This window comes from Setaria viridis, chromosome 3 (genome assembly GCF_005286985.2).
Source record: "Setaria viridis chromosome 3, Setaria_viridis_v4.0, whole genome shotgun sequence".
In the NCBI taxonomy this organism is placed as follows: Eukaryota; Viridiplantae; Streptophyta; class Magnoliopsida; order Poales; family Poaceae; genus Setaria; species Setaria viridis.
Window position 1 is genome coordinate 11,884,810 of NC_048265.2, and position 26,922 is coordinate 11,911,731.

The following is a 26,922-nucleotide window of genomic DNA, read 5'->3' on the forward strand; positions in this document are numbered from 1 at the left end:
CCGGAGACCGATGTCGCCCGTCTTTTCCGTCCGTTCCAGCCACAGTTGCGCCGCCCGGTCGTCGCTACACGACGTTTCCTCCACCGCCAACCCCGACCGCGGCCGCGACAGTTCCTTTTCCCGCTCTGTCAGAAGCCGCCCGACAATCTGTTGTTCCGCGCTCTCCCCCGTGCCCGCGTCCGCCTGTCTTCTCACCTGTGCGCCCTCGATCCTAGCGCCGTTTGACCGGTCGCTTCTATCACCTCTTCCGCACGACGACGCCCGCTCTCCGCCAAATCCGAACCACCAGTCTACCCGCCCCTACGCCGCCCTGACGGCAGAACGCAATGATCGCTGGCGTCACCCCCGGAGTTCTGCAGCACCGCCCTGGTTGCTCAATCGCCGCCACGGCAGAGCACTCCATTGCTTCTCCCCGGCCTTCGCGCCGCTCCCCTTCTCTCTCTTCGCGCCGTTTCCGTTCCTCTGCTCCAGCAGCTATAAAAGGAATGCCCCTGTCGCCAGAGTTCCCTCCGCCCTTGTTGCCTTCAGCTTTCTCTAGCTCCCCGCTCAAGCTCCTAGCGCCACCCACCCAGTTCTTGAGAAGTTCTTCTCCCAGTTCCCTCTCAGTTCCTCCAAGTCACCCAGCAGCTTGCTCCCCGTGCTGCGTAAGAGCTCTCTTGTGTTCCGCAAGAAGCAGCGCCGCCGCCGGAGCATTGCCAATCTTAGCCTTTGCTCGAAGCCTTAGCCCCTCCGTCCAAGTCTGCTCCTTCCCGACCCCAAGCTTTCCTTTTAGGAAGAAGGTGAGTTGCCGACCCCCAGTCCGCCTCGCCCGACCCCTCCTATCCGCCCGACTCCAGTTCCGTCTCGTCCGACCCCGTCTGTTCTGCCGACCCTTATCCGCCTCGCCCGAGGGCTTGGCTGTGATCTTTTTCTTCAACTCGAGGGTGTATGTGTAAAACTTGGGAACCCTTCAGCGTTTGCCTCTAAGGACCCCGGGTTTCTCACGTCCTCTAGTTCAAGGATCAGACCACTAGTTCCTTTCCCACCCTTACCTTTTGGTTAGCATCAGCTCTCGAACCACCATCGCCTCCTTCTCTTTGTCGCGAGTTTCTAGGCTCAGGCGAGCCAGTGTTGCTGTTGAACTAACTGTCTGAGCTAACCCTTGCATTGCATTTGTGTAGAACTACACCTCACCGACGGTTTCTACGAGCTTCACCCGGCGCCAGAAGAAGAAGCTGTAGCCGAGCTCCTGCCCTCCGAAGTCGAAGTCGCTCCCGGAGCCGAGCAGTTTCCGTCCTCCTTGCTTGAAGGCAAGCCCTGGTTGCATGAAAGTCCTATGTGTTTTACCAGACTTGCGCATGCCTTCTGTAACATGCTTGTGCATTTACGTATTAGGAGTTGTTTGAAACCCTAGATGCATGCCTTAGTTATCCCCATGATCTGAACACTAGCTGTTGGACCGAGTAGCTGCATTGCTTAACTAGGAAAACGGTAAAAGCCGAGTGATTTCCTGTCATTCGCGAGTTATAGGAGTTGCGTGTTTACTCTCCTGTTATAACTATAAGGACGATGGACGGGGCAGGGTTTGGGTAACTCTTTGGTGGATGGATGTTAGCCCCGTCTGTCTATGAAATCTTGCTACGGCCCGACAGTGGTGGTGTTCGTGATCAAGTGTTTGAAAGTACTAGCCTCATACTTAGTATGGGATGAGGAAGCCTAGTACTGGATTGAACCTAGACGTGAGCGGCCGCCCCATTGTTCTTGGAACGGAGTTTCCCCTGCTGGTTGTCGCACGTGGTGGCAATGTGTGGTCACAGGACGGCAGAGGCCGAGTCTGTGGAACCTTGCACCAAAGGAAATGGGCCCGACACGGGTTAGGGGATTGATGGGGAAGGCCGACACAGGAAGCGACCTCCGGGTGCGCGGATGTCGTGAGGCTAGGTTCACCATGCATGGTTAAAGAACTCGAATCGATTCGTCTGCCTCTCACAGTTTGAGATTGCTTGATCGCTATGTCACCCTGAGTAATTGAGGAATCTGATGATGGCAATGTTGTTTGTTATATCTACACATCTTGTTTGGCTCTATGGTTGCTTAGAATAGTTGGAAAAACCTAGACCGGTTAATCAACTTAAAACCGGAGCTAAAACTTGAAAATAGATTATACTTAGTGCTTTTGGCAAACAAACCCCTCAGCCAAGAAGCCTTGCATGTCTAGAAGGAGGAGTAGTCCTTACTCCTATCCGTTAAGTCTTGTTGAGCTTAGTAGCTCAGCCTTGTTGTGGCTCCTGTTTTCAGGTGAAGTTGCCGCGTCCGACCCCTCTCTGGTTGGTGCTTGGCCGCCCCAGCTCCCGCCAGGCTGGACGGTCGAGTGGGACCCCTCCTCGGACGGCGAGGAGAGGACTCAGTGATGTTCTGGCTGGCCTCGCCCAGGATATTCGACCTCGACGAAGTCTTCCACTAGTGTTTTCTCTGTTGTTCTGGTTTTGTAAACTCTAATGTTGGATTTTTATGGTTGAACTAAAATGAGTAAAACTCGTTTAAACTCGGTGGACTGGTTGTATTCTCCGTAACCGCTCACCTTGTGTGGGTTTTACTGAACTAGATCCTATTTAAGTGGTTAAATCGGATGAAATCCGACGGCGCTTCGTGTTAGCTCGAGTTAGGCAGGAGTGTCGCATGTTAGGCGGCTAAACTCTACTTAATCAAGCTAATCCGAGGAGGTTCCGCCACAGCTGGTATCAGAGCTCGTGTTTAGCATTCGGAGAACACGACGAGCCCTAAACACTTCTTTGAAAAGGATAGAAATTGCAAAGAAACTTTTGAAAATCTCGTACGGTCGTTAAGGATGACTTAGTGCGAGAGGCCCTAGGGGATTTTGGGGTTGTTTCAGGTGACTAATAAGTACTTGGTTATGTTGCTAACCCCTCCAGCACTTCGCCACGTTTATCATACGTGTGCCGAGTTCCGCATCGCGAGTATGCGAGGGTTGATAGGGAGCTCCATTCAAAGGACCCTATCTTCGCGGTTGTTTTCGCCCACGTTTATTACACGTGCGCAGGTTCCGTATGTGTTCCATACGAAGGTTGGTACGGCTCGATTCCAACGAGCCTATCGGCACGGTTGTTTCGCCACGTCTATCATACGTGTGCCGATCCCGCGTCACGAGTATGCGAAGGGTTATATGGTTCTATTCGGAAGGAACCTATTTCCACGGTTGAGTGCTGTCCATGCAGCCTTAAACGCATGGGTGTCGTTCCTATAGTGAGCGGTAATGTTTGGGAACGCTTTCGTGGGTGCTGGCACGGAAGGTTCGTGTGTGGTGTTTTTCTGCAGGTTGCTAACCGCGCTCGTTAAGACGTCGCTAGAACCGACTAGATATTATAGGGAGAGACGTATGGTTGCCTTTTCACCGGCGCTGACCGCGTAAGACCCAAAGTTTGGGCAGTTGTTTTGGTTAAGAGTAAGGTAGGCCGTGCATGCGTCATATAGTTGTACGGTCCCTTTTTCTCAGCAGCAACCCTGTCCGAAAGAGTTCTTTTGGTCTAAGGATTTCTAGTTTCTCTTAGTTGCTCTCGGTGAAACCCGTCTGCTTTTCTATCCGACCCCTGATCCTTGGATCTGTCTCACGTGTTTTCGGTTTTCTTGGTTCCAGATGGCTGGTCCCGGACATGTTGTTTTTGGAGCGGACGGTACCTTCCAGTCAACGTGCCTGCATTTCGAGGGTTTTCCCGCGATATTGTGGGATATGCTGAAATGGTTTGGGTATCAGTCCCCGCCGTTGTATGCCGGGCGATTGTATATGGAACAGGGCATTCAGACGTGCCAGGTGCAAGCGTTGGTACCACCTCCCCTTGTGCGGCCCGACTGGCCCTCCCTAGGCATAATAGCCTATGGTCTTTCTCCGGAAGATACGTGGGAGTCTGCTGCCCTTCAGTTGCTCACCCAGTTCTGTCAGTTGCACCCTGTGGAGATCACGCTGGACCCGATCGGTCTTTTCCCCGTCAGGAGTCGGCTGGACCCGGCCTGGCTTGACCGCGTTGGAAACCTCGAGGTGTTGGCCACCACCTGTGCTATGGTCACCATCTCCACCAACGTCCGTTGCATGGCTGCCCTCTACAGGTTGATAGAGCTCCAGGGAAGAGCTATGACTCTCTTCGCCTGTACGGCTGCAGATACCTACGGTTACCTCCAGGCAGCAAGAAGAGACCTGGTAGGCCAAACCTACCAGCTGATCCAACGTGGTATCCAGATCCACGATATGCAAGATAGGATCTCCGAGCTAGAAGGAGAAGTCGCCGACCTCGTGGACGGCATGATAGAACTCTCGGAGGAAAAGATGGAGGTAGAAATGGAGCTAGCAGTCACCAATGCCCACCTGGAGGAGCACCAAGCCGAGCTCGAGGATATGCATGCTCTTAACATGCAGCTCAAAGCTCAGGAGGACCCTGAGGAAGATGAGGGAGCGTCCAGCATGGACATAGAAGAAGATGGCGCCCCTTCTCCGACTCATAGTGTCCAGTGGTAGCTTAAGGGTTCTCAGGGAACCTTCTTTCTTTTTGTTGTACTCCTCGGCAGCCTAGTTTTTGGAAAAAGCTGTAATAGGTTAGCCTTGAGTTGAGTACTTCCTGTGTTGAAACATCGAGTGTATAAAGTTAACCCCGGTGCATAGTTTTCTCCTTTTCATATGGTGTGGATGCTGGGTCGAGTAAGTGCGCTGTAACCCTATGCTGTTTTCGGGGAGCCTGTTCAGTTGGCTGACCCTAGTTTGCGAGCCAGAGTGCGCCGGCCCTTGAGGCAGTCTCCGCCTCGTCCGACCCTTTCAAGTATGGACTGTGTCCGACCCCTTGGTTTGCGTGGACCAGATCCTAGGAGTCTGTGTGTGGCATGTGTGCCTGAAATGGAGTACCAGGTCCAATAGAGGTTACCTATGCCGAGAATGGGAGGAATGTGCTTCTCTATGAGGACGTGTGATGCACCATTGGCAAGAGTCGCATTAAGGAATTTAATTCATACGTCCCATTTGTTGGAGTGCACCTAAGGTTATGAGAATTAATGGGGCGTTAACTCTTGCAGATGGCGCACCGCACGAGGTCTGGATCTATGCCCAGTGGTAGTGATCAGCGACAGGACCTTCCCCCGCCCCCGCCCCCGTCGCCATTGGAGGCAATCCTAGCAACTCAAACCGAACTGCTAAGGCATCTGGTGCAAGGACAACACCAACAGCCACATGGTGGAAGAGCACAGCAGCAGCCGCATATCGCGCGGTATGAGGACTTTCTGGGGACGCAGCCCCCGCTGTTCCAAAAGACACAAGAGCCGCTCGACGCTGATGCATGGGTTCGTACGATCGAATCCAAGTTCGAGCTCCTTACCGCTCCATGCCCCGACAACAACAAGGCGCGGTTTGCAGCTCAGCAGCTGCGTGGGTCCGCACGGATTTGGTGGGACCACTACCATGCCATGCTGCCTGCTGGCCACGTGGTCAGCTGGAACGAGTTCAAGACGGCGTTCAGAGCGCACCACATTCCCGAAGGTCTCCTGGAGCGTAAGCTCAACGAGTTTCTTGCCCTCACTCAAGGAACTCGGGATGTGCTGCATTACGCCCAAGCTTTCAATGACCTATGCCGTTATGCTGGTTATCATGCGGACACCGACGAGAAGAAGCGGGACAGATTCCGCCGAGGACTGAGCTTGGAGCTCAGGGAAAGGCTGAACCCCATCAGGGTGGACACCTACAACGAGTTGGTCAACCTGGCCATCTCTCAGGAGGACTGCATGCAAGCCCTCAAGGCCGACCAGAAGCGGAAGGCCTCTGTGGCATTTCCGAGTCCACCGACTCGGAGATTCCGGATGGTTCCTCCACAAGCCCCTGGCCGACCCCAGCAGTCAGGGAGATGGATCGCCCGACCCCCGACGGTGACAACGCCTCGTTTTCCAGGCTTCCAACCGCAAGTACCCCGGCCGACCCTGCCAATGCCACTTCGCCCGACAGCCAGTAATCGGTGTTTTACCTGCGGCAATGAAGGACACTTCGCAAAGGACTGCCCCAGGAACAAGAATCAGCAACAAGGTCAGGACCCCATGGCAGCCAGAGGAAGGAGGCCCAAGGTGCAAGTCCGACAAGGTCGACTCAACTACACCAGCTTGACCGAACTTCCCGAAGGTGCGCCAGTAATGACGGGTACTTTCCTTGTTTTAAATCAAGCTGTTGTTGTGTTGTTTGATTCAGGAGCTTCTCATAGCTTTATCGGGAATAAGGCAAGGGAAAGATGTGGGTTAAGTGTCGGCCACACTAAGGAACCCTATGTGATCGCCACTCCTGGAGGAAGGATAACGTCGGATCAGGTCGTTATTCTTGTACCTCTCCAGCTAGGCCCCACCCTCTTCAAGGAAAACCTTATCATCCTTGACCTGAAAGGCATAGATGTCATCCTTGGTATGGACTGGATGGCCCGACATCATGTTGTTCTAGATACCTCAGCCCGATCTCTTTACATCAGCTCGCCCTCTCATGGCAGTTCTACCCTATCTTTAACCCATCCTGACTCTTCGACTCCTTGTGCTTACCCTCTCTTGGGAGCCCGTCTAGAAGACCTCCCGGTTGTCTGTGAGTACCCTGATGCGTTTCCAGAAGATTTGCCGGGTATGCCACCTGATAGAGAAGTGGAGTTTTCCATAGAAATGATTCCTGGCACAGCCCCGATATCTAAGAGACCCTATCGGATGCCACCCGCTGAGTTAGCTGTGTTGAAGACCCAGTTGCATGATTTGTTAGAAAAGGGCTTCATTCGACCCAGTACATCATCTTGGGGTTGCCCCGCCCTGTTTGTGAAGAAGAAAGACGGCAGTTTACGGATGTGTGTGGATTACCGACCCCTCAATGCGGTAACAGTCAAGAATAAGTACCCGCTGCCACGCATTGATGTCTTGTTCGATCAATTAGCTGGAGCAAAAGTGTTCTCCAAGATCGATCTTCGTTCCGGTTATCACCAAATCAAGATTCAACCTTGTGACATACCCAAGACAGCTTTCTCTACCAGATATGGACTGTACGAGTACCTAGTCATGTCCTTTGGACTCACCAATGCACCCGCCTATTTCATGTATCTTATGAACTCAGTGTTTATGCCCGAGCTGGACAAGTTTGTAGTAGTGTTCATTGATGATATCCTAGTGTACTCGAAGGACGAGAAAGAGCATGCCAACCATCTTCATATAGTTCTCCAACGTCTGAGAGATCACCAGCTTTATGCCAAGTTCTCCAAGTGTGAGTTTTGGTTAGATAGTGTCAAGTTTTTGGGACACACTATCTCTAAGAACGGTATCGCCGTGGATCACAGCAAGGTACAAGAAGTCATGGAATGGAAGTCTCCTACCTCCGTACACCAGATCAGGAGTTTCCTTGGACTTGCAGGTTACTATCGGCGTTTTATACCGGATTTCTCCAAGATAGCTAAGCCGATGACCGAGTTGCTAAAGAAAGAGGCCAAGTTTGTGTGGGACGTCAAGTGTGAAGAAGCCTTCAAGACCCTGAAGCACTTGCTAACCACCGCCCTAGTTTTAGCTCAACCCGACCCCTCTAGGCCGTATGACGTATACTGTGACGCCTCTGGCACTGGACTCGGATGTGTTCTTATGCAAGACAGCCGAGTCATTGCCTATGCCTCACGTGCGTTACGACCTCATGAGCTAAACTACCCGACACATGACCTTGAGTTGGCAGCAGTGATACATGCCTTAAAGATATGGAGGCACTACCTAATGGGAGCTCACTACAACATCTACACCGACCACAAGAGCCTCAAGTACATCTTCACTCAAGCCGACCTCAACATGCGTCAGAGAAGATGGCTGGAGTTAATAAAGGATTATGAGCTGGAAGTGCACTATCATCCTGGCAAGGCCAATGTGGTAGCCGATGCCCTCAGTCGCAAACCCCAGTGCAACTGCTTGTCGTCGACAGCCTTCACCAAAACCCTGTGTCACGAGATGGGAAAACTAAGTTTATGAGGAACCCTTGGTCACCTCATCCTTAACTCAGTTTTGGGGGACCAAATTCGGTCAGCACAAGTGGAGGATAAGGATGTAAAACGGATCATCAGCAAGATCTCAGCAAAGGAGGAAGGATATAAGCAATTCCGTCAGGACGAAACGGGAGGTGTGTATCATGGAAACCGACTAGTAGTGCCCGCCGACCCCGAGTTAAGAAGGCAAATCCTGGATGAAGCTCATCTCTCCAAGTTCTCGATCCATCCTGGCAGCAATAAGATGTACCATGATCTTCGTCAAACCTTTTGGTGGAGTGGAATGAAACCAGAGATAGCTCGTTATGTTTCAGAATGTGACACCTGTCAACGCGTCAAGGCCAGTCATTTGAAGGTAGCAGGAACCTTGCAGCCGCTACCTATTCCCTCTTGGAAATGGGAAGACATCAGCATGGACTTCATAGTTGGATTACCCGTTACAACTCAACGGTATGATTCCATCTGGGTTATCGTGGATCGTCTGACCAAGACGGCACACTTCCTACCTGTTCGTACCACCTACACAGTCAAGCAATATGCAGAGTTGTACCTCGACCGTATCGTTTCCTTACATGGTGTACCCAAGACTATCGTTTCAGATAGAGGAGTTCAGTTTGTGGCACGTTTTTGGGAACAACTATAAGCATCTATGGGCACCAAGCTCATCCGAAGCTCGACATATCATCCTCAGACCGATGGCCAAACCGAGAGAGTCAACCAGATTCTTGAAGATATGTTAAGAGCCTGTGTTATCCACTATGACAAAAACTGGGACAAGTGTCTGCCCTTAGCAGAATTCTCCTACAATAACAGCTATCAGGCCAGTTTGAAGATGGCACCGTTTGAGGCCCTGTATGGCAGGAGATGCAGGACACCCTTGAACTGGTCCCAACCAGGAGAAAGACAGGTCTATGGCCCTGACTTAGTGGCAGAAGCCGAAGAACAAGTGAAGGTAATTCAAGCGAATCTCAAGGCTGCCCAATCTCGACAAAAGAGTTACTCCGACCGGCGAAGAAGACCCCTGCAGTTCGACCTTGGTGATCATGTGTATCTTCGAGTCTCCCCAACCAAAGGAGTGCAACGGTTTGGAAGAAAAGGCAAGTTAGCACCCCGCTATGTTGGCCCTTATGAGATTGTGGAGATATGTGGACCCGTTGCTTACCGGATCCAACTCCCAGAGCAGCTGTCGGCAATACATGATGTTTTTCATGTGTCTCAACTGAACAAATGTGTCCGAGTTCCAACAGAGATCTTAGAGCAAGCACAACTCCAAGTAGAGCCCGACCTGACCTACGCCGAGTACCCAGATCGAGTTCTTGACCAAAAGGAAAGGCACACCCGACGCCAAGTGGTAAGGATGTACAAGATCCTTTGGAGAAACCACACCGAAGACGAAGCAACATGGGAAACGGACGAATATCTGAACAAGCGTTTTCCAGGTTTTCTATCCCATCAAGGAGGTAAGAACAGCACACCCTTTTGATCTCTGAATCTCGGGACGAGATTCTTTTAAGGGGGTAGGCTGTAACGAACGACCCCTAAGCCTTCCTAGTTAGGCTTAATCCCAGCCCTTAACCTTAGTCAGCTGTTTGGCTTGACCGCACCTAAGTGCCCAGTTTTCCGCCGGTCCCGACCCTTGCGATCCGACCCCTTCCTGCTTCGCCCTTCTCCCGACCCCGGCGAGCTCAGCCCACCGACAGATCCTGCTGATCTCCCTCCCCCATCAGATCTATCCACAGGTGGACCCGCGAGATCTTTTCCAGATCCCCCGCGACAGTCGCACTCGAGTTGCATGGCCGCCCCCAGAGTTTCCTTGCCGCGTGGCTCGTTTTCTCCGATGCCACCGCTCAGTTTTGTCTCAGGCAAGCAGCAGAGTAGGGTTCCCGCGCCCCTTTTCCCCAATGGCAGCGGAAGCCCTCTGCACCCCTTTCTGCAGAGCCTTGCCTCCCGCGCCCATCATCACGCTACCAGATCCCGGCCCCGGAGACCGATGTCGCCCGTCTTTTCCGTCCCTTCCAGCCACAGTTGCGCCGCCCGGTCGTCGCTACACGACGTTTCCTCCACCGCCAACCCCGACCGTGGCCGCGACAGTTCCTTTTCCCGCTCTGTCAGAAGCCGCCCGACAATCTGTTGTTCCGCGCTCTCCCGTGCGCCCGCGTCCGCCTGTCTTCTCACCTGTGCGCCCTCGATCCTAGCGTCGTTTGACCGGTCGCTTCTATCACCTCTTCCGCACGACGACGCCCGCTCTCCGCCAAATCCGAACCACCAGTCTACCCGCCCCTACGCCGCCCTGACGGCAGAACGCAATGATCGCTGGCGTCACCCCCGGAGTTCTGCAGCACTACCCTGGTTGCTCAATCGCCGCCACGGCAGAGCACTCCATTGCTTCTCCCCGGCCTTCGCGCCGCTCCCCTTCTCTCTCTTCGCGCCGTTTCCGTTCCTCTGCTCCAGCAGCTATAAAAGGAATGCCCCCGTCGCCGGAGTTCCCTCCGCCCTTGTTGCCTTCAGCTTTCTCTAGCTCCCCGCTCAAGCTCCTAGCGCCACCCACCCAGTTCTTGAGAAGTTTTTCTCCCAGTTCCCTCTCAGTTCCTCCAAGTCACCCAGCAGCTTGCTCCCCGTGCTGCGTAAGAGCTCTCTTGTGTTCCGCAAGAAGCAGCGCCGCCGCCGGAGCATTGCCAGTCTTAGCCTTTGCTCGAAGCCTTAGCCCCTCTGTCCAAGTCTGCTCCTTCCCGACCCCAAGCTTTCCTTTCAGGAAGAAGGTGAGTTGCCGACCCCCAGTCCGCCTCGCCCGACCCCTCCTATCCGCCCGACCCCAGTTCCGTCTCGTCTGACCCCGTCTGTTCTGCCGACCCTTATCCGCCTCGCCCGAGGGCTTGGCTGTGATCTTTTTCTTCAACTCGAGGGTGTATGTGTAAAACTTGGGAACCCTTCAGCGCTTGCCTCTAAGGACCCCGGGTTTCTCACGTCCTCTAGTTCAAGGATCAGACCACTAGTTCCTTTCCCACCCTTACCTTTTGGTTAGCATCAGCTCTCGAACCACCATCGCCTCCTGCTCTTTGTCGCGAGTTTCTGGGCTCAGGCGAGCCAGTGTTAATGTTGAACTAACTGTCTGAGCTAACCCTTGCATTGCATTCGTGTAGAACTACACCTCGCCGACGGTTTCTACGAGCTTCACCCGGCGCCAGAAGAAGAAGCTGTAGCCGAGCTCCTGCCCTCCGAAGTCGAAGTCGCTCCCGGAGCCGAGCAGTTTTCGTCCTCCTTGCTTGAAGGCAAGCCCCGGTTGCATGAAAGTCCTATATATTTTACCAGACTTGCGCATGCCTTCTGCATGCTTGTGCATTTACGTATTAGGAGTTGTTTGAAACCCTAGATGCATGCCTTAGTTATCCCCATGATCTAAACACTAGCTGTTGGACCGAGTAGCTGCATTGCTTAACTAGGAAAACGGTAAAAGCCGAGTGATTTCCTGTCATTCGCGAGTTATAGGAGTTGCGTGTTTACTCTCCTGTTATAACTATAAGGACGATGGACGGGGCAGGGTTTGGGTAACTCTTTGGTGGATGGATGTTAGCCCCGTCTGTCTATGAAATCTTGCTAAGGCCCGACAGTGGTGGTGTTCGTGATCAAGTGTTTGAAAGTACTAGCCTCGTACTTAGTATGGGATGAGGAAGCCTAGTACCGGATTGAACCTAGACGTGAGCGGTCGCCCCATTGTTCTTGGAACGGAGTTTCCCCTGCTGGTTGTCGCACGTGGTGGCAATGTGTGGTCACAGGACGGCAGAGGCCGAGTCTGTGGAACCTTGCACCAAAGGAAATGGGCCCGACACGGGTTAGGGGATTGATGGGGAAGGCCGACACAGGAAGCGACCTCCGGGTGCGCGGATGTCGTGAGGCTAGGTTCACCATGCATGGTTAAAGAACTCGAATCGATTCGTCTGCCTCTCACAGTTTGAGATTGCTTGATCGCTATGTCACCCTGAGTAATTGAGGAATCTGATGATGGCAATGTTGTTTGTTATATCTACACATCTTGTTTGGCTCTATGGTTGCTTAGAATAGTTGGAAAAACCTAGACCGGTTAATCAACTTAAAACCGGAGCTAAAACTTGAAAATAGATTATACTTAGTGCTTTTGGCAAACAAACCCCTCAGCCAAGAAGCCTTGCATGTCTAGAAGGAGGAGTAGTCCTTACTCCTATCCGTTAAGTCTTGTTGAGCTTAGTAGCTCAGCCTTGTTGTGGCTCCTGTTTTCAGGTGAAGTTGCCGCGTCCGACCCCTCTCTGGTTGGTGCTTGGCCGCCCCAGCTCCCGCCAGGCTGGACGGTCGAGTGGGACCCCTCCTCGGACAGCGAGGAGAGGACTCAGTGATGTTCTGGCTGGCCTCGCCCAGGATATCCGACCTCGACGAAGTCTTCCGCTAGTGTTTTCTCTGTTGTTCTGGTTTTGTAAACTCTAATGTTGGATTTTTATGGTTGAACTAAAATGAGTAAAACTCGTTTAAACTCGGTGGACTGGTTGTATTCTCTGTAACCGCTCACCTTGTGTGGGTTTGCTGAACTCGATCCTGTTTAAGTGGTTAAATCGGATGAAATCCGACGGCGCTTCGTGTTAGCTCGAGTTAGGCAGGAGTGTCGCATGTTAGGCGGCTAAACTCTGCTTAATCAAGCTAATCCGAGGAGGTTTCGCCACAGCTTATCCTTTCTTCCTCTCCTCTTGAGGCCTGTCTCAACTGTAACCCCGAGCTCCTTCTTGCTCTATAAAAGGAGGACCGGGGGTCCTGAGACAGGGGACTTGAAATCTCTTCCTCAAGCCAACACAACACTCTCACGCTCCCTTAGAGCGCAAGCATGCCTAAGAGACCTAGGACCAGTTCCCTCTGTCGTCCATCTGTAACCCCTACTACAGAACCCCGTGTGGGTAACACGAGCAGCCTCAATACTGGACGTAGGGCCTCCTTTGCCCGAACCAGTCTAACCCCGTGTCTCCCACGCAACCATCCGAAGCCTTACGCGCATAAAAGAAATTTACTAGTCTAAGTCTCGATACGCAAATCTTGACAACGGCAGTTGGCGTGCCAGGTAGGGGATCTTTGCGCGTACGTCTCCGGCTTCAGATGGCCAGCCACGACACCAGCTTCGCTCCAGGCTCCCTGATTCGCTTCGGGAGTCTGGACTTCCTTGCCACCGGGGAGGGGATCGAGCTGATCCCTCTCCTCGTCTTGCCCGCTCGTCCCGTCGTCCCCAGCCCCGCCGCCGGGACAGCGGCGAGCGGCCAGGCACACGCCGGAGGGCCCTTCCCAGGTGGTCAGCTCTTCAGGCTGCGCAATGCCGCGGCGACTTACGGTCACCTCCTGACGCGGTCCATGACCGTGTCGCTCGCGAGCAACAAGCTCGCTGGCTCCAGCAACGGGAGCCGCCACCCCTCGCATGAGTGCTTCATGGCCGACGTGCACTCCGAGGGGTCCAACGACGACGGCGCCTAGGGGAGACAGAGGACTCCCCCCCCCCCCCCGCGCGCTGCGGCCACGACCAGGGCCTTGCCAAGGGCCCCAGAGCGCCTTCGGCAGCTGGAGGCGCGCGCGGCGTCCCGCCAGGAGGACGAGCACCCCCGCCATGAAGGCGGACCGCGACAGCGGGCGCGCGACGTCCAGCAGCGCATCTGCGCGGACGAAGAGCGTCCTCAGCTCTTCGCTCGCGCTAGCCAGAACGTCGCAGCCGCGGCGGCCCTACTCCGGCAACTCCTCGAGCCAGCGACACCCGAGGAGCGACGGGCGCGCCAAGAGATGTGCGACTTGCTCGAATGCGCCACCGTTCAGCAGGCAGAAAGTTCCGCGTCCCGGTGACGTGGGTAAAACGCCAGCAGGGCGGTGCCCGACGCGTCCCCGGAGAGACGGGGGGAGTCTATCCATCAGCCTCCTCCTAGGGCAAACCAGGCCGCGTCCGCCCGGCAGACACCACCACCCGCGGGAGGCGGGGCTCGATCCGTTCATCGACGCGTCGGCCCCATCCGCGACGCCCGTGACACCCTGGACGCGCGGAGGCGCTCCCGCGCGGATAGGGAGGACGGGGTAGATCGCGGCTACCACGTCCACTGCGGCGGGCGTTACGATAGCGAGGAGGACCGCAGCCAGAGCCCCGGCCCGGCGGGGTCCCGGGCCTTCTCCGCGCGCATCCTAAACGCGCCCTTTCCGCCGCGCTTCAGGCAACCAACGAACGTAGCCAAATACATGGGGGAGACGAACCCTGGGGTTTGGCTCAGCGACTACCGGCTCGCATGTCAAGCCGGCGGGGCAGATGATGATCTGTTCATCATCCGCAGCCTACCACTCTTCCTGGCCGACTCGGCACGAGCCTGGCTGGAACATATCCCTTCGGGACGGATCCGCTGCTAGAACGACCTGAAGGAGATATTTATAGGAAACTTCCAGGGCACGTACACGCGCCCCGGCAACTCCTGGGATCTCCGGAGCTGCTGCCAAGGATTGGACGAGTCCCTCCGGGACTACATCTGGCGCTTCTCTAGGAAGCATACCGAGCTCTCCAACGTCGTGGATGCTGACGTCATAGGGGCCTTTTTAGCGGGAACCTCCTGCCGACCCCTCGTCCACGAGCTAGGGCATCGAGGCCCGCGAACCACGGAGGAGCTCCTCAACATTGCCACCAGCTACGCCTCGGGCGAAGAGGCCGTTGGAGCGATCTTTGACCGCTCCAAAGGCAAGGCAAAGCGGGAGGAGGATGCTGACGAAGGCACCTCTAACCGCCAGCAGAAGAAGAAGGGAAAACAGCGGCGCGAGGTTCCCCTCGTGGCTGCTGACGAGCGCAAGCGAGGGCAGCCGCCCCCGGAGGGCACTCCTGGCTTCTTCGACAAATTGCTTGAGGGACCATGCCCGAACAATGAGTTCCCCGCGAAGCATGCCTACAAAGACTGCAACCTCATGAAGAGGTACTTTGTAGGCAATCCAGTGAAGGGCGACCGGAAGCGAAAGCTCGATGAAGAGAAGAAGGGCGACGAAGAGAAGGAAGATGGCTTCCCCAAGGTGGACGGCTGCTTCATGATCTTCGGCGGCCCGGTGGCATACGACTCCAAGCACCAGCAGAAGCTGGAGCGCCGAGAGGTCTACGCGGCCGAGCCGGCAATGCCGGCCTTCCTCGACTGGTCGGGACCGGTCATCACCTTCGATCGGTCCGACCACCCGGGACGCGTCCGGCATCCAGGACGCTACCCCCTCGTCGTCGACCCCATCGTCGGCACGATGCGCCTCACCAAGGTGCTCATGGATGGAGGCAGCGGCCTCAACATCCTCTACACCGAGACCCTCGACGCTATGGGGATTGACCGCTCCCGCCTCCGTCCCAGCAAGGCGCCATTCCATGGCGTCGTGCCGGGAAAACAGGTGATGCCTCTCGGGCAAATCGACTTGCCCGTCACTTTCAGGACCTCCTCCAACTACAGGAAGGAGGTCCTCAACTTCAAGGTGGTGGGGTTCCGCGGAACCTATCACGCCATCTTGGGGCGACCATGCTACGCGAAGTTCATGGCCATCCCCAACTACACCTACCTCAAGCTTAAGCTGCCGGGGCCCAACGGTCATCACCGTCGGCACGTCTTTCCAAAAGGCGTACGAGTGCGATGTGGAATGCTGCGAGTACGCCGCAGCCATCACTTTCACGGGCAATCTGGCGGTCCAGCTCGCAGAGGGCGCCGAGGACCAGCCCGACTCCAAGCAGTCGGCCACCTCCTTCGAGGCCACCGAAGGCGTCAAGGAGGTCCTCCTCGACCCCAGCAGCTCCAACGGCAGGACCGTGCGGATCGGCGCTACCCTATCCCCCAAATAGGAAAGCGCACTCGTCAACTTCCTCCGCGCGAACAGCGACGTCTTCGCGTGGAAGCCCTCGGACATGCCCGGCATTCCGAGAGAAGTCGCCGAGCACTCCTGGAACATCAAGGCCGGCTCCAAGCCAGTGAAGGAAGGACTGCGCCGCTTCGACGAGGAGAGGCGCAAGGCCATCGGCGAAGAGCTCCAGAAGCTTTTGACGGCCGGATTCATCAAGGAAGTGTACCACCCTGAATGGGAAATGGAGGATGTGTGTTGATTATACCGGTCTCAACAAGGCGTGCCCAAAGGATCCGTTTCCTTTGCCACGCATAGATCAGATAGTCGACTCGATAGCCGGGTGCGAAACCCTTAGCTTCCTTGACGTGTATTCCGGCTACCATCAAATCGTGATGAAAGAATCCGACAAGCTCGCTACCTCTTTCATCACCCCCTTCGGCCCCTACTGCTACGTTAAGATGCCATTCGGCCTCAAAAACGCGGGGGCTACGTTCCAGCGATGCATGCTGAAATGTTTTGGGGACCTCATCGGGCGGACCGTTGAGGCTTATGTTGACGATATCGTAGTCAAATCCAAGAGGGGCGACCAGCTCGTCCCTGACCTCGAACTAGCCTTCGAAAGGCTGAGGGATAAGCGTATTAACGTCAATCCCGAAAAATGTGTTTTCGGAGTTCCAAGGGGCATGCTGCTAGGCTTCATCATATCCGTGCGCGGCATCAAAGCCAATCCGGAGAAGATAGCGGCCATCAGCGACATGGGACCAATCCGAAACATAAAGGGAGTCCAGCGTGTCACGGGATGCTTAGCGGCCCTGAGCCACTTCATCTCGCGCCTTGGCGAATGGGGGCTTCCTCTCTATCGACTCGTGAAGAAGACTGACCGCTTCGAATGGACCGGCGAGGCCCAGGAGGCACTTGACCGACTCAAGGACCTCCTGACAAAGGCCCCGATCCTGGTCCCGCCGATCGACAACGAGCCCCTCCTGCTTTACATCATGGCGACTACCCAGGTGGTTAGCGCGGCCCTGGTGGTGGAACGAGAAGAGGAGGGACACGCTCTCAAGGTGCAACGCCCGGTGTATTTCGTCAGCGAAGTCTTGTCCGAGTCCAAGGCGCGCTACCCGCAGATCTAGAAGCTCATCTACGCTGTCCTCATCATGAAGAGGAAGCTGCGCCTCTACTTCACCTCCCACCTAGTAACGGTTGTTTCGTCGTTCCCATTAGGCGAAGTGATCCGGAACCAGGATGCCACATGACGGATCGTGAAGTGGGCGCTCGAGCTCATGGACCAGGGCATCACCTACGCCCCCCGCACCGCCATCAAGTCCCAGGTACTCGCCGATTTCGTGGCAGAGTGGACGGAGATCCAAACGCCATCGGCGCCGGAAAAGCAGGAGTACTGGACAATGTACTTCGATGGGTCGTTGATGAGAGCCCGTGCCGGAGCGGGCCTCGTCTTCGTCTCTCCTCTAGGCGTGCGTATCAGGTACATGATCCGCCTCCACTTTCCTGCGTCCGACAATGTCGTCGAGTACGAGGCCCTCCTCAACGGGCTTCGCATCGCCATCGAGCTGGGCATCTGTCGGCTAGACATCCGGGGTGACTCCCAACTAGTCGTCGAACAAGTTATGAAGGAGTGGAGCTGCCACGACCCCAAGATGGCAGCCTACTGCAACGAGGTTTGCAAGCTTGAAAACAAGTTCGACGGGCTGGAGCTCAACCATGTCGCAAGGCGCTTCAACGAGGCCTCTGACCAGCTGGCGAAGGCAGCATCCGGCCGAATGCCCGTTCCCGACGGTGTCTTCATCAGCGACCAGTTCAAGCCTTCAATCCGTTACCAAGAACCGGCGAGGGTCGGCGAAGCGCCACTGGCTCTGGGCTCGGGTCCCAACCCAGGGGAGGTCGGTAGCGCGCCACCTATCCCAGGCTCGGGCGCCAGCCCCGACGGGGTCGGCACCGCTTCGCCTGACTCGGCCCCGGAAGCTGACCCCTCCAGCCCCATGGTCATGGAAATCGTGGCAGACCCTGTGGCGGGGCCCGACCCTCCAACCAACTAGAGAGCCCCATACCTCGATTACCTCGTTCGCGACACGCTCCCGGCGAACAAAACGGAGGCCCATAGGATCGCGCGTCGCGCCAAATCCTTCGCCGTTATCGACCAGGAGCTCTACAAGAGAAGCTACACCAGCATCCTCCAGCGCTGCATCCCGATCGAACAGGGAAAGGCACTGATCCAGGACATCCACGCCGGAGCCTGCGGCCACCACGCTGCGCCAACAACCCTCGTCGGCAACGCCTTTCGGCAAGGTTTCTACTGGCCGACGACGGTCGCCTACGCTACCCAAGTAGTCCGCACCTGTGAGGGGTGCCAGTTCTTTGCGGCCAAACTCATCTACCCGCGCAGGCGCTCCAGACCATCCCCATCACGTGGCCGTTCGCGGTCTGGGGGCTGGATCTCGTCGGGCCTTTCAAGAAAGCGCCCGGGGGCTTCATCCACCTGCTTGTCGCCGTCGACAAGTTCTCTAAGTGGATCGAAGCAAGACCGGTCGTGCAAATTAAGTCCAAGCAGGCGGTACAGTTCTTCACCGACATCATCCACCGCTTCGGAATCCCCAACTCCATCATCACCGACAATGGCACGCAGTTCACTGGGAAGACATTTCTCCAGTTTTGCGACGACCACCACATCCGGGTAGATTGGTCAGCCATGGCGCACCCCCGCACGAATGGGCAGGTTGAGTGGGCCAACGGCATGATACTTCAGGGTCTCAAGCTGCGGATCTTCGACCACCTTAAAAAGTTTGGCGGACGGTGGGTCGCCGAGCTTCCCGCAGTCCTTTGGAGCCTGAGGACAACCCCCAATCAGGCGACTAGCTTCACCCCGTTCTTCATGGTCTATGGGTCCGAGGCCATCCTGCCTACCGACCTGGAGTACGGATCGCCGAGGGTCAAGGCGTACGATGAACAGGGGAACCAATCATCGCTCGAAGACGCACAAGATCAGCTCAATGAGGCGCGCGACGTGGCTCTACTGCACTCGGCCAAGTATCGGCAAGCCCTACGATGTTACCACAGCTGCAAGGTGCAAGGCCGAGCCTTCAACGTTGGCGACCTAGTGCTTCACCTCGTCCAGGACAACAGGGGTCGGCACAAGCTGACTCCCCCGTGGGAAGGTCCTTTCATCGTCGCGCAAGTACTACGGCCGGGCACCTACAAGCTAGCGACCCCTGACGGGCAGATCTTCGGCAATGCTTGGAACATAGAACAGCTAAGGCGTTTCTACCCCTAGTTTTTGTTTCCAAGTTCTGTACATAAACTTTTCTGTAAAGTCAAAGTTTTCTTTTTACGGAAAAAGGAATTTCAAGCTAGTTCTGTTCAACGTTTTTTCCATCGAGCTTAGGGATATCCGACCCTGGCTTCGCTCCAGGGTCGCATATCCCTCGGGGGCTATCGGGGGCTCCGGCCAAGCCACTTGGCACCATCTAAAAAACGTTTTCTCCTTCCAAACCGAGCCCCCCTTTCTGAATTTTTGGGCACAGAAAGGAGAGAGTGCACGAACGGTGTTCAAGCAAGATTGATCGGACTGCGAAAAAACCTACGCCCCAGCGGCTATGGTGCCCTCGCTCATCAAAGCTTACTGACATAACCGACAACGCACTCTAAACTTTCCAAGTCCAAAAAACAAGAAAGGGAATCGAGAACTTTTTTACGATAAGTTGGGGAAAAGGCCCCCATGGCCGTTACAAAACAAGTTTGAGACTAACGTATTTACAACTTGGGCGCCAGCCCGATACAGTTAGCTCGTCGGGGGATCTTCGGGGGGGACGGCCTCATCCTCCAGGGGCTTCATCAAGGCCTCCGCCGGGGTGAACACCGACGCGTCGATCTCATCCAGCTCGGCCTCAGAGTAGCCGGCGGCGTATCCTCCACTCATCCTGGCAAAGTTGATGCCGGAATAATGGGAGCCGAAGACCCCGAAGGCTCGCCGCACGCCGGTGTGGGGTGCATCCACGGCAATTTCGCGGGCTTGGCGATTCATCCCGAGGACAAGAGCTGTCGGCGAGCTCAACCCCTCCCCCTGGACCACGCCGAGTCCGTCGCTGACGACGCGGACCGCATCCCGCAGGGCGCCGTGCTCACCGCACTCCGTGTCAAGCAACTCCCTCAGCTTGGCGATTTCGTCTGCAAGAACCACCTGGAAAGACCCACCAAGTCAGAAATCACCGCAACACCATGGAGACACAGGAACGAAAAGGAGTCTCACCGTCGGACCGGGCCTTCAGCTCACGCTCCCGGTCGGCCCCCTGGGACACAGCGGTCTGGAGCCCCTGCACTTGTGCCCGGAGCTGACTGACCTCTGCACCAAGCTCGGCCGCCATCTTCTCCGCCTCGTTCTTCCGGGCCGCCTTGGAATCCCGCTCCTGCAAGGCCTTCTGCCGCTCGCGCCGGATGCGCTCGACAGTCTTCTGAAGGGCATCAAGATCTCCCCTCAGCCGTCCGAGCTCCTCGGCATCAAGGCGGGCCTTCTCGGCAGCAGCAGCCTGGAGTTCCTCGCGGTCGGGGCGGGCCTTATTGACAACAGCTTGGAGTTTGGCTTCCGACCGCCGTGCCTCCTCCTGCGCCGCCTGCTCACGCCTTAGCAGGTTGTTAATGGCCCCCTGGGCGGCAGCAACCTGCATGGTTAGGTCCCTGGTTTACTCCCTCTCCAAGTTGAAGCACTCCCAGAGCCCCCGCTCTAGCCGGAGGAAATCAGATTTTCCCTGACTGCATTCTTGGAGAGCCTACAAGGCAACACACCATCAGGGGTAGGGCAACGGGGAAGGGACAATCACCGACAGAAGAGGTAACGTACCTGGCTACCAGGGAGGACGACATTGTCCAACTCCCCCAACACCGAGGATAAAGCCGCGCGGGCGTTGGTGAGGCTGCCCTGCACCGCCTGCCACTTGCGCCACTCCGCGGCGTCATCCAGGGTGAAGAGGTGCCTCGGCGGGTCCTCACGAGATGTCCAGCGCAGGACAGACCCTCTCCATGCCCTGGGAACGAAAGTGCCCAAAGCCGAGGCGGGAGCCGATCCCGACGCCACTGTCGAAGCAGGCTCCATCGTCCCGGAAGCCGCCGGGTTCGCCGACGGCCCCGGCGCCTGCGCACCGGTCGCTGTCGGGGCCGCCACAGACCCGCCTGACGGCGCCACCGCCTCCGACGCAGGCGGCGGAACAAGTATCCCCGCGGCCACCTCGCCCTCCGCCGCAACCGCCGAGGGAGGCTCCTCCGCCCCTGCCGGAGCCCCTCGTGCGGGCACCTCCGCCTCCGCCGCCGGTGCCGCCTCCGCCGGGAACCTCGGGGCGGAGGTCCCCGCCTCCGTCACCGCCGCCTCCTCCGTCGCCGCCGCCGTCCCCGTCGTGGCTGCAGGGACGTCCGTCCCTGTTCCCGTCGCCGCCGTTCCCTCCACCTCGTCGGCGTCGAGGTCCATCACCTCCCCAGCCTGAGGGCCCTGGAGAACGACGCTCTGCACCGAAGGGTCGGCCGAAGAGGCGGAAGGCAGAACGGGGTCCACGCCCTCTCTCGCACCCGATGGTGCCACCACTCCACCGGTCGCCGTCACGGGGACCGCTCCCGCGGCGGGATCCGCGACCTCACCGGGGACCCCGCCGCTCGCCGCGGGCGGGGCCGCGGTCCGCTCCGCAGAGGCGGATGACACCCACAGCGCCTTCTTGGGCGCCAGCTGAAGAACGAGGCCACGGGGGGCGGCACTGCGAAACAACAAACAAATATCAGCGGAAACAAACGCAAGGTGGGGAAAGGAGCGAGGTTCACGAGGAAATCCAACTCACGTTCCTCCGGAGCAAGGACGGCGCGCGCGCTTCGCCTCCGAGCCGGACGCCAGCCCCCGGGGCATCCGGCAGCGGCCGCTTGTCGCCGCTCCTCTGCTCTTGGGCCGCAGGCAGGACGGCGGGGGCGGGCTCCGTAGACCTCCGGGGAGCGCTCCACGCTGACTCCTGGGGGGCGCCCCGCGCCGACCCCTGGGGGACGCTCCGCGCCAACTCATGGGGGGTGCCCCGCGCCGATCCCTGGGGGACGCTCTGCGCCGACTCCTGGGGGGCGCCCTGTGCCGACCCCTGAGGGGCGCTCCGCGCCGATCCCTAGGGCATGGCCCCGGAGCCTTGCGGAACCAAGCCCCAGGCGAACGGTCCGCCCGCTTTGTCCCTCACGGCTGCTGGCGGACGCGCCTCTCGAATAACGAGCGCGCCCGACCGAGGGGATAAAGCAAGCTCTTCCTCCTCCTCATCATCATCCTCATCCTCCTCCTTGTTGTCATCATCGTCGTCGTCATTGTCGTCCGACACGACCTACCCTCGCCGTCGCCGCTGGAACTCCTTGGCGGCCTTCCTCTTCTTTTTTGCCGTCTCCTTGTCCTTGCGGCGCTTCTGCTCTTCAGCAAGGAGACGGTTTTGCAGCCGCCGATCGGCATCCTCCGGCACCGGCGGGTGCAAGTCCACAACCCGGGTCAGCATGCCCTACAAACACAAAATGCCCCCACGTCAGAGCGACGAACAAGAAACACGAAAAAAGAAGGTCGGCGCACGATTCCTTACCAAGTCGATGAAGCCCTCGTCCGGGCGCATCGGCGGGTGCCCGGGCACCGGGTAGTCGGCCTCCTTGTCCTCCAATGCCTCCCGGATACGCTATCAGATCTCGGAGGCGGCGAGCGCACCCATCGCCAGGACGGTACCCTCAGTCGACGCGCCCAGAGTCATGTCGGCGAGCGAACGAGCCCGGAGCATCAGCGGCGCCACCCGTCGGGCATGGTACGCCCCGATGACCCCGGCTCCGGTAAGCCCTCTCCTCTTCAATTGCTTGATGGCTTGCAGTAGGTCGAGGATCCGCTTCTTCTCCTTCTCGACCGGTCCGTACGCCCACACCTCCGGCGCCACATCGATGGTGCGGCCGGTGAACTCCGGCAGGGGGAGTTCGAGTAGTTCTTCACATAGAACCACTGATTGTGCCACCCCTTGTGGGACGCCGCGGTCTTCACCTCCATGTACTCCTTGGAGCGAGTATGGCGGAGATGGATCCCGGCATACCCAATCGGCATCGGGGGCGACCGCTGTTGGTTCCCCCTCCTCTCCGTCTTCTGGTACAGGCTGACTGTAAAAAAGTACTTCCACAGCGAGAAGTTGGGCTCGATGCCCAGGAACCCCTCGCACAGTGCGATGAACGCCGCGATATGCTGGATCCCGTTGGGGTTGAGGTGCTGCAGCTCGAGCCCGTAGTAATGGAGGAGCCCACGGAAGAAGCGGCTCGGCGGAGTCGCGAACCCCCGCTCGTGGAAATGGGCGAAGGAGACGATGTAGCCGGCGGGAGGCGTCGGCACCTGCTCCGACCCTGGCAGCTCCCACTCGCCCACCTCCGTCCTCTCGCAGAGGAGGCCTTTCCTCACCAGGCCTTCGGCGCACGAAGAATTGAAGTGGGAAATCCCCTAGGATCCCATTGCCGAAGGAGGAAGGAACTCGATGGGGATAGGGAGAAAGGGCGTAGCGCCGAGCAGAGGAAGACAAAGCGGGCGCGGATGAGCTGGTAAGGCGAAAAGACTTGAAAGCAGGAGGCGGGCGGAACCAGCGAGGCGAAGCCTTCGTTTTATAGGGAAGGCGCTAAGGGAGCGGAACTGACACCCTTGTCGCCATAAATGCGGCGCCAGGTACGCCCCCATCACGCCCACTTTCCTTTCGGAAACCGCGCACACGATCGGCCGCAGAGACATCCTCTCCCCCTCAATTCGTGGGTCGGCGCCCTCCATAACTCCGTCTCCCGGAAGCCGCGCACACAACATCCACCCCGATTCGGCCCAAGGCCCACTGAAAGGTAATAAGGGATACGGGGCTGGAAATGCCCCTATGGCCCATTTACGATCTAGAGGTTCGAAGGCCGGCCCGCTACGGGTTCGACGGCTGCCTCAGGATGCCCACGAGCAAGGGGTGAGAAGGGACGGGTCCGCTAGCGGCCATCACCCAGGCGAGCGAAAGCCAAGGGCGTCCCGACCTCACGTTCGAGCCTGGGCTGGCATCTAAGTTCATGGTTTTTCCCCGAAGAAAGGCAACGAGCCCCCGAATCCGATCGAACGGACTCGGGAACTATATGAACTGGCCAGCTGGAATCTGGAGTACGCCACCAGCTTGGCCCGAGCCGGACCCCCCCGAACGGGAACCGGGACTCCACTCGAACCGACCCGTTCACAACTCAACGAGCACCATGGTTCGTCCAACGAGGATAGCATGGCACGGCTCATCCCCTCCGTCCCAGCGAACGGACACTTGAGGGGTAACGATCAAAAGCCGATCTAGCCTCCCGATCGGTCTCCTTCAACGCGCGGGGGCTCGGGGGCTAGTGTCGCAACCAGTGACCACGCGTGTGGTCGCGATTTGAGGACTCGAGGCGAGAGCGCCCTACGGAGCAAAGAGGAGTCCTCCCGCAACAAGTCATCCACAGGACACCTCTCCTGATCGAACTCCCTGGCCGAGTCGGACCAACAACACTCCCTACCCCTGATCGATCGCGGCTTGCAGGGCGAGCAGAGATCCCCGACGAGCAACGAAAAAAGCCTCTGGAGGAGCACCTTTGCTCCACCACAGGCTCGGGGGCTACTGTTGGGGGGAAATATTAACAACCTCCTAATATCGCTTAAAGCGACAGTCATGAAGGCCCAGGCCCGCCTGCGGTAATGACGATTACATCCGACCCCGTGAAGGCAGAGAACATCCCACTCCGTCTCGCCCGACCCAGGGCCCCGGGGTCGGACAATCCCGACCCCTCGATGGAGGGACTCCGCCTCGTCCGACCGCGGTCCCAGGGTTGGGAGCGCCCGACCCCTCGCCGCAAGACTCCACCTCGCCCGACCGCGGTCCCAGGGTCGGGAGCGCCCGACCCCTCGCTGCAAGGTTCCGCCTCGCCCGACCCAGGGAACCGGGGTCGGGAGCGCCCGACCCCCACCACAGAAACTCCACCTCGCCCGACCCTGGACGTGGGGGTCGGACTCACTCGGGTCCACGAGGCGGACATTCCCCTCGGGCGCGGACTGGAGGATCAGGATAACGATCTCGTGGGTCCCCCTATCGACCTCGCCATAAATGTGCCGCGATCCTGTCAAGCCAAAAAGGAGCGGCGTCCCCAACGTAACCGGTCACGAATACCGGTGCACGGGCGTGCAGCGCGGGCTGCACTGGCCGCGGCTCCTTCTGATTCGTCACAAAGTACTCATGAGCTGCGCCGAACGACACAGGAGGGCGCACCGCTCGCTCTTGCGCCCCGTGCGCCCAACGGCAGTCTCAGGGATGCGACGTCCGAGTCTTACGGTAATCGGCGGGGCAACAGAATCGGGCTTCCTCCCCGGTGGGCACGGATGCCGAGGCAGAGGATCATCATCACGCTCGACGGTGACGACGACTAGGGAGATCATCAACAAGATCAGGAAGGAATCGCCCTCCCGCGCCGGACGTGCTGACAGGGACCGGAGGCCGGAGCAAGAGCGGCGGCCTAGGGACCCTCCCCATGTATTATTTTTCCTACTGAGCTTATCCTTTCTTCCTCTCCTCCTGAGACCTGTCTCAACTGTAACCCCGAGCTCCTTCTTGCGCTATAAAAGGAGGACCGGGGATCCTGAGACAGGGGACTTGAACTCTCTTCCTCAAGCCAACAGAACACTCTCACGCTCCCTTAGAGCACAAGCACGCTTAAGAGACCTGGGACCAGTTCCCTCTCTCGTCCATCTGTAACCCCTACTACAGAACCCCGCGTGGGTAACACGAGCAGCCTCGATACTGGACGTAGGGCCTCCTTTGCCCGAACCAGTCTAACCCCGTGTCTCCCACGCCACCATCCGAAGCCTTACGCGCATAAAAGAAATTTACTAGTCTAAGTCTCGATCCGCAAATCTTGACAACGACAAGAAGATAAGAAACTTGTGGTGGAGGAGAAAGAGAATGGCCCACCAGTATTCTTGTTGTTTATGTTGAAAAGAAAAGGTTAGATCCATAATAATTTGTTAAATAATAATGGAGTTTAATTGTAATGGAGATCCTGTGGAAATTTATTTTGTTTAACAAAATATTGCAGAAGTGAACACAGTCATACACTTTTCTCGGTCAGGAAGTACACTGCTTTGACGGATACAATGCAGTTGTTCTTATTGTGAGGTATATTTTTGGCGTGTAGTAGGACCACAGCATACTACGTTCCAAGCCTCAATGCGGCGTATAATTTTATATTGTGTATTTGATTTTAAAAAGGTGTAGAAAGCTTGATGCATTGAGAGGGTAATAGAGACGTGGGAAGGCACTGAGATAAAGAAAAATAGTTCTCCGTGAGGACAGTCCGCAAGGACCGTTTTCGTAGGTTTCCTAAAGTGTATCAAAGGTGCCAAGGAGGAAAGAAGTTGGAGACTTAATAGCTATTTGTCGCCATATGAATAGAAACCACGTGCTGTCATGTTTGACAGTTTTTTCAAATTTAGGAAAGCTTTTTCAACTGTGTATCCATATTTTTTTCATTATTCCGTGGCGACGCACGGATATTTAGCAAAAGAAATCGTGTGGAATACGGAGAGTGAAAAAAATTCTAAATTGCGTCTCAGCTGCATATCCAGTGTGCGAATCAAATCGGCCAGTTCGCCGTGAGAATCGGATCTGTCGAGATAAGAAGAACGCACAACTCAAGATCAATGTCATCAAGCGAGATAAAAAAATGCCGTCCACGTGCAAATAGGATTGGTAGCTCGGCCAGTTCGGCGTGAGAATCGGATCGGTCGAGGTAAGAAGAACGCACAACTCAAGATCAATGTCATCAGGCGAGATAAAAAATACCGTCCCCGTGCAAATAGGATTGGTATTTGATCGAGGATAAGTTCGGATCGGTCTGTTTAGGATCGGTGTCACCAAGATTAAAAAAGTCCCCCTTGCAAGGTTGCGACGTGCCACTGATTTCCAAGAAAATGCGGTGACGTCTCGTGATCGGAAAATAATTATATTCTAAAATAAACTGAAGAGAAATTTTTTTATTTATTTATTTTTGAGAAAATTATTTGTCATTT

The 26,922-nt window shown here is 56.7% G+C and overlaps 1 pseudogene; it reads right to left on the minus strand.

Annotated features, from left to right (window-relative positions):
* The window catches only part of LOC117850549 (uncharacterized), a 40,449-nt pseudogene that overhangs the window by 11,644 nt on the left and 1,883 nt on the right, over window positions 1-26,922 (minus strand).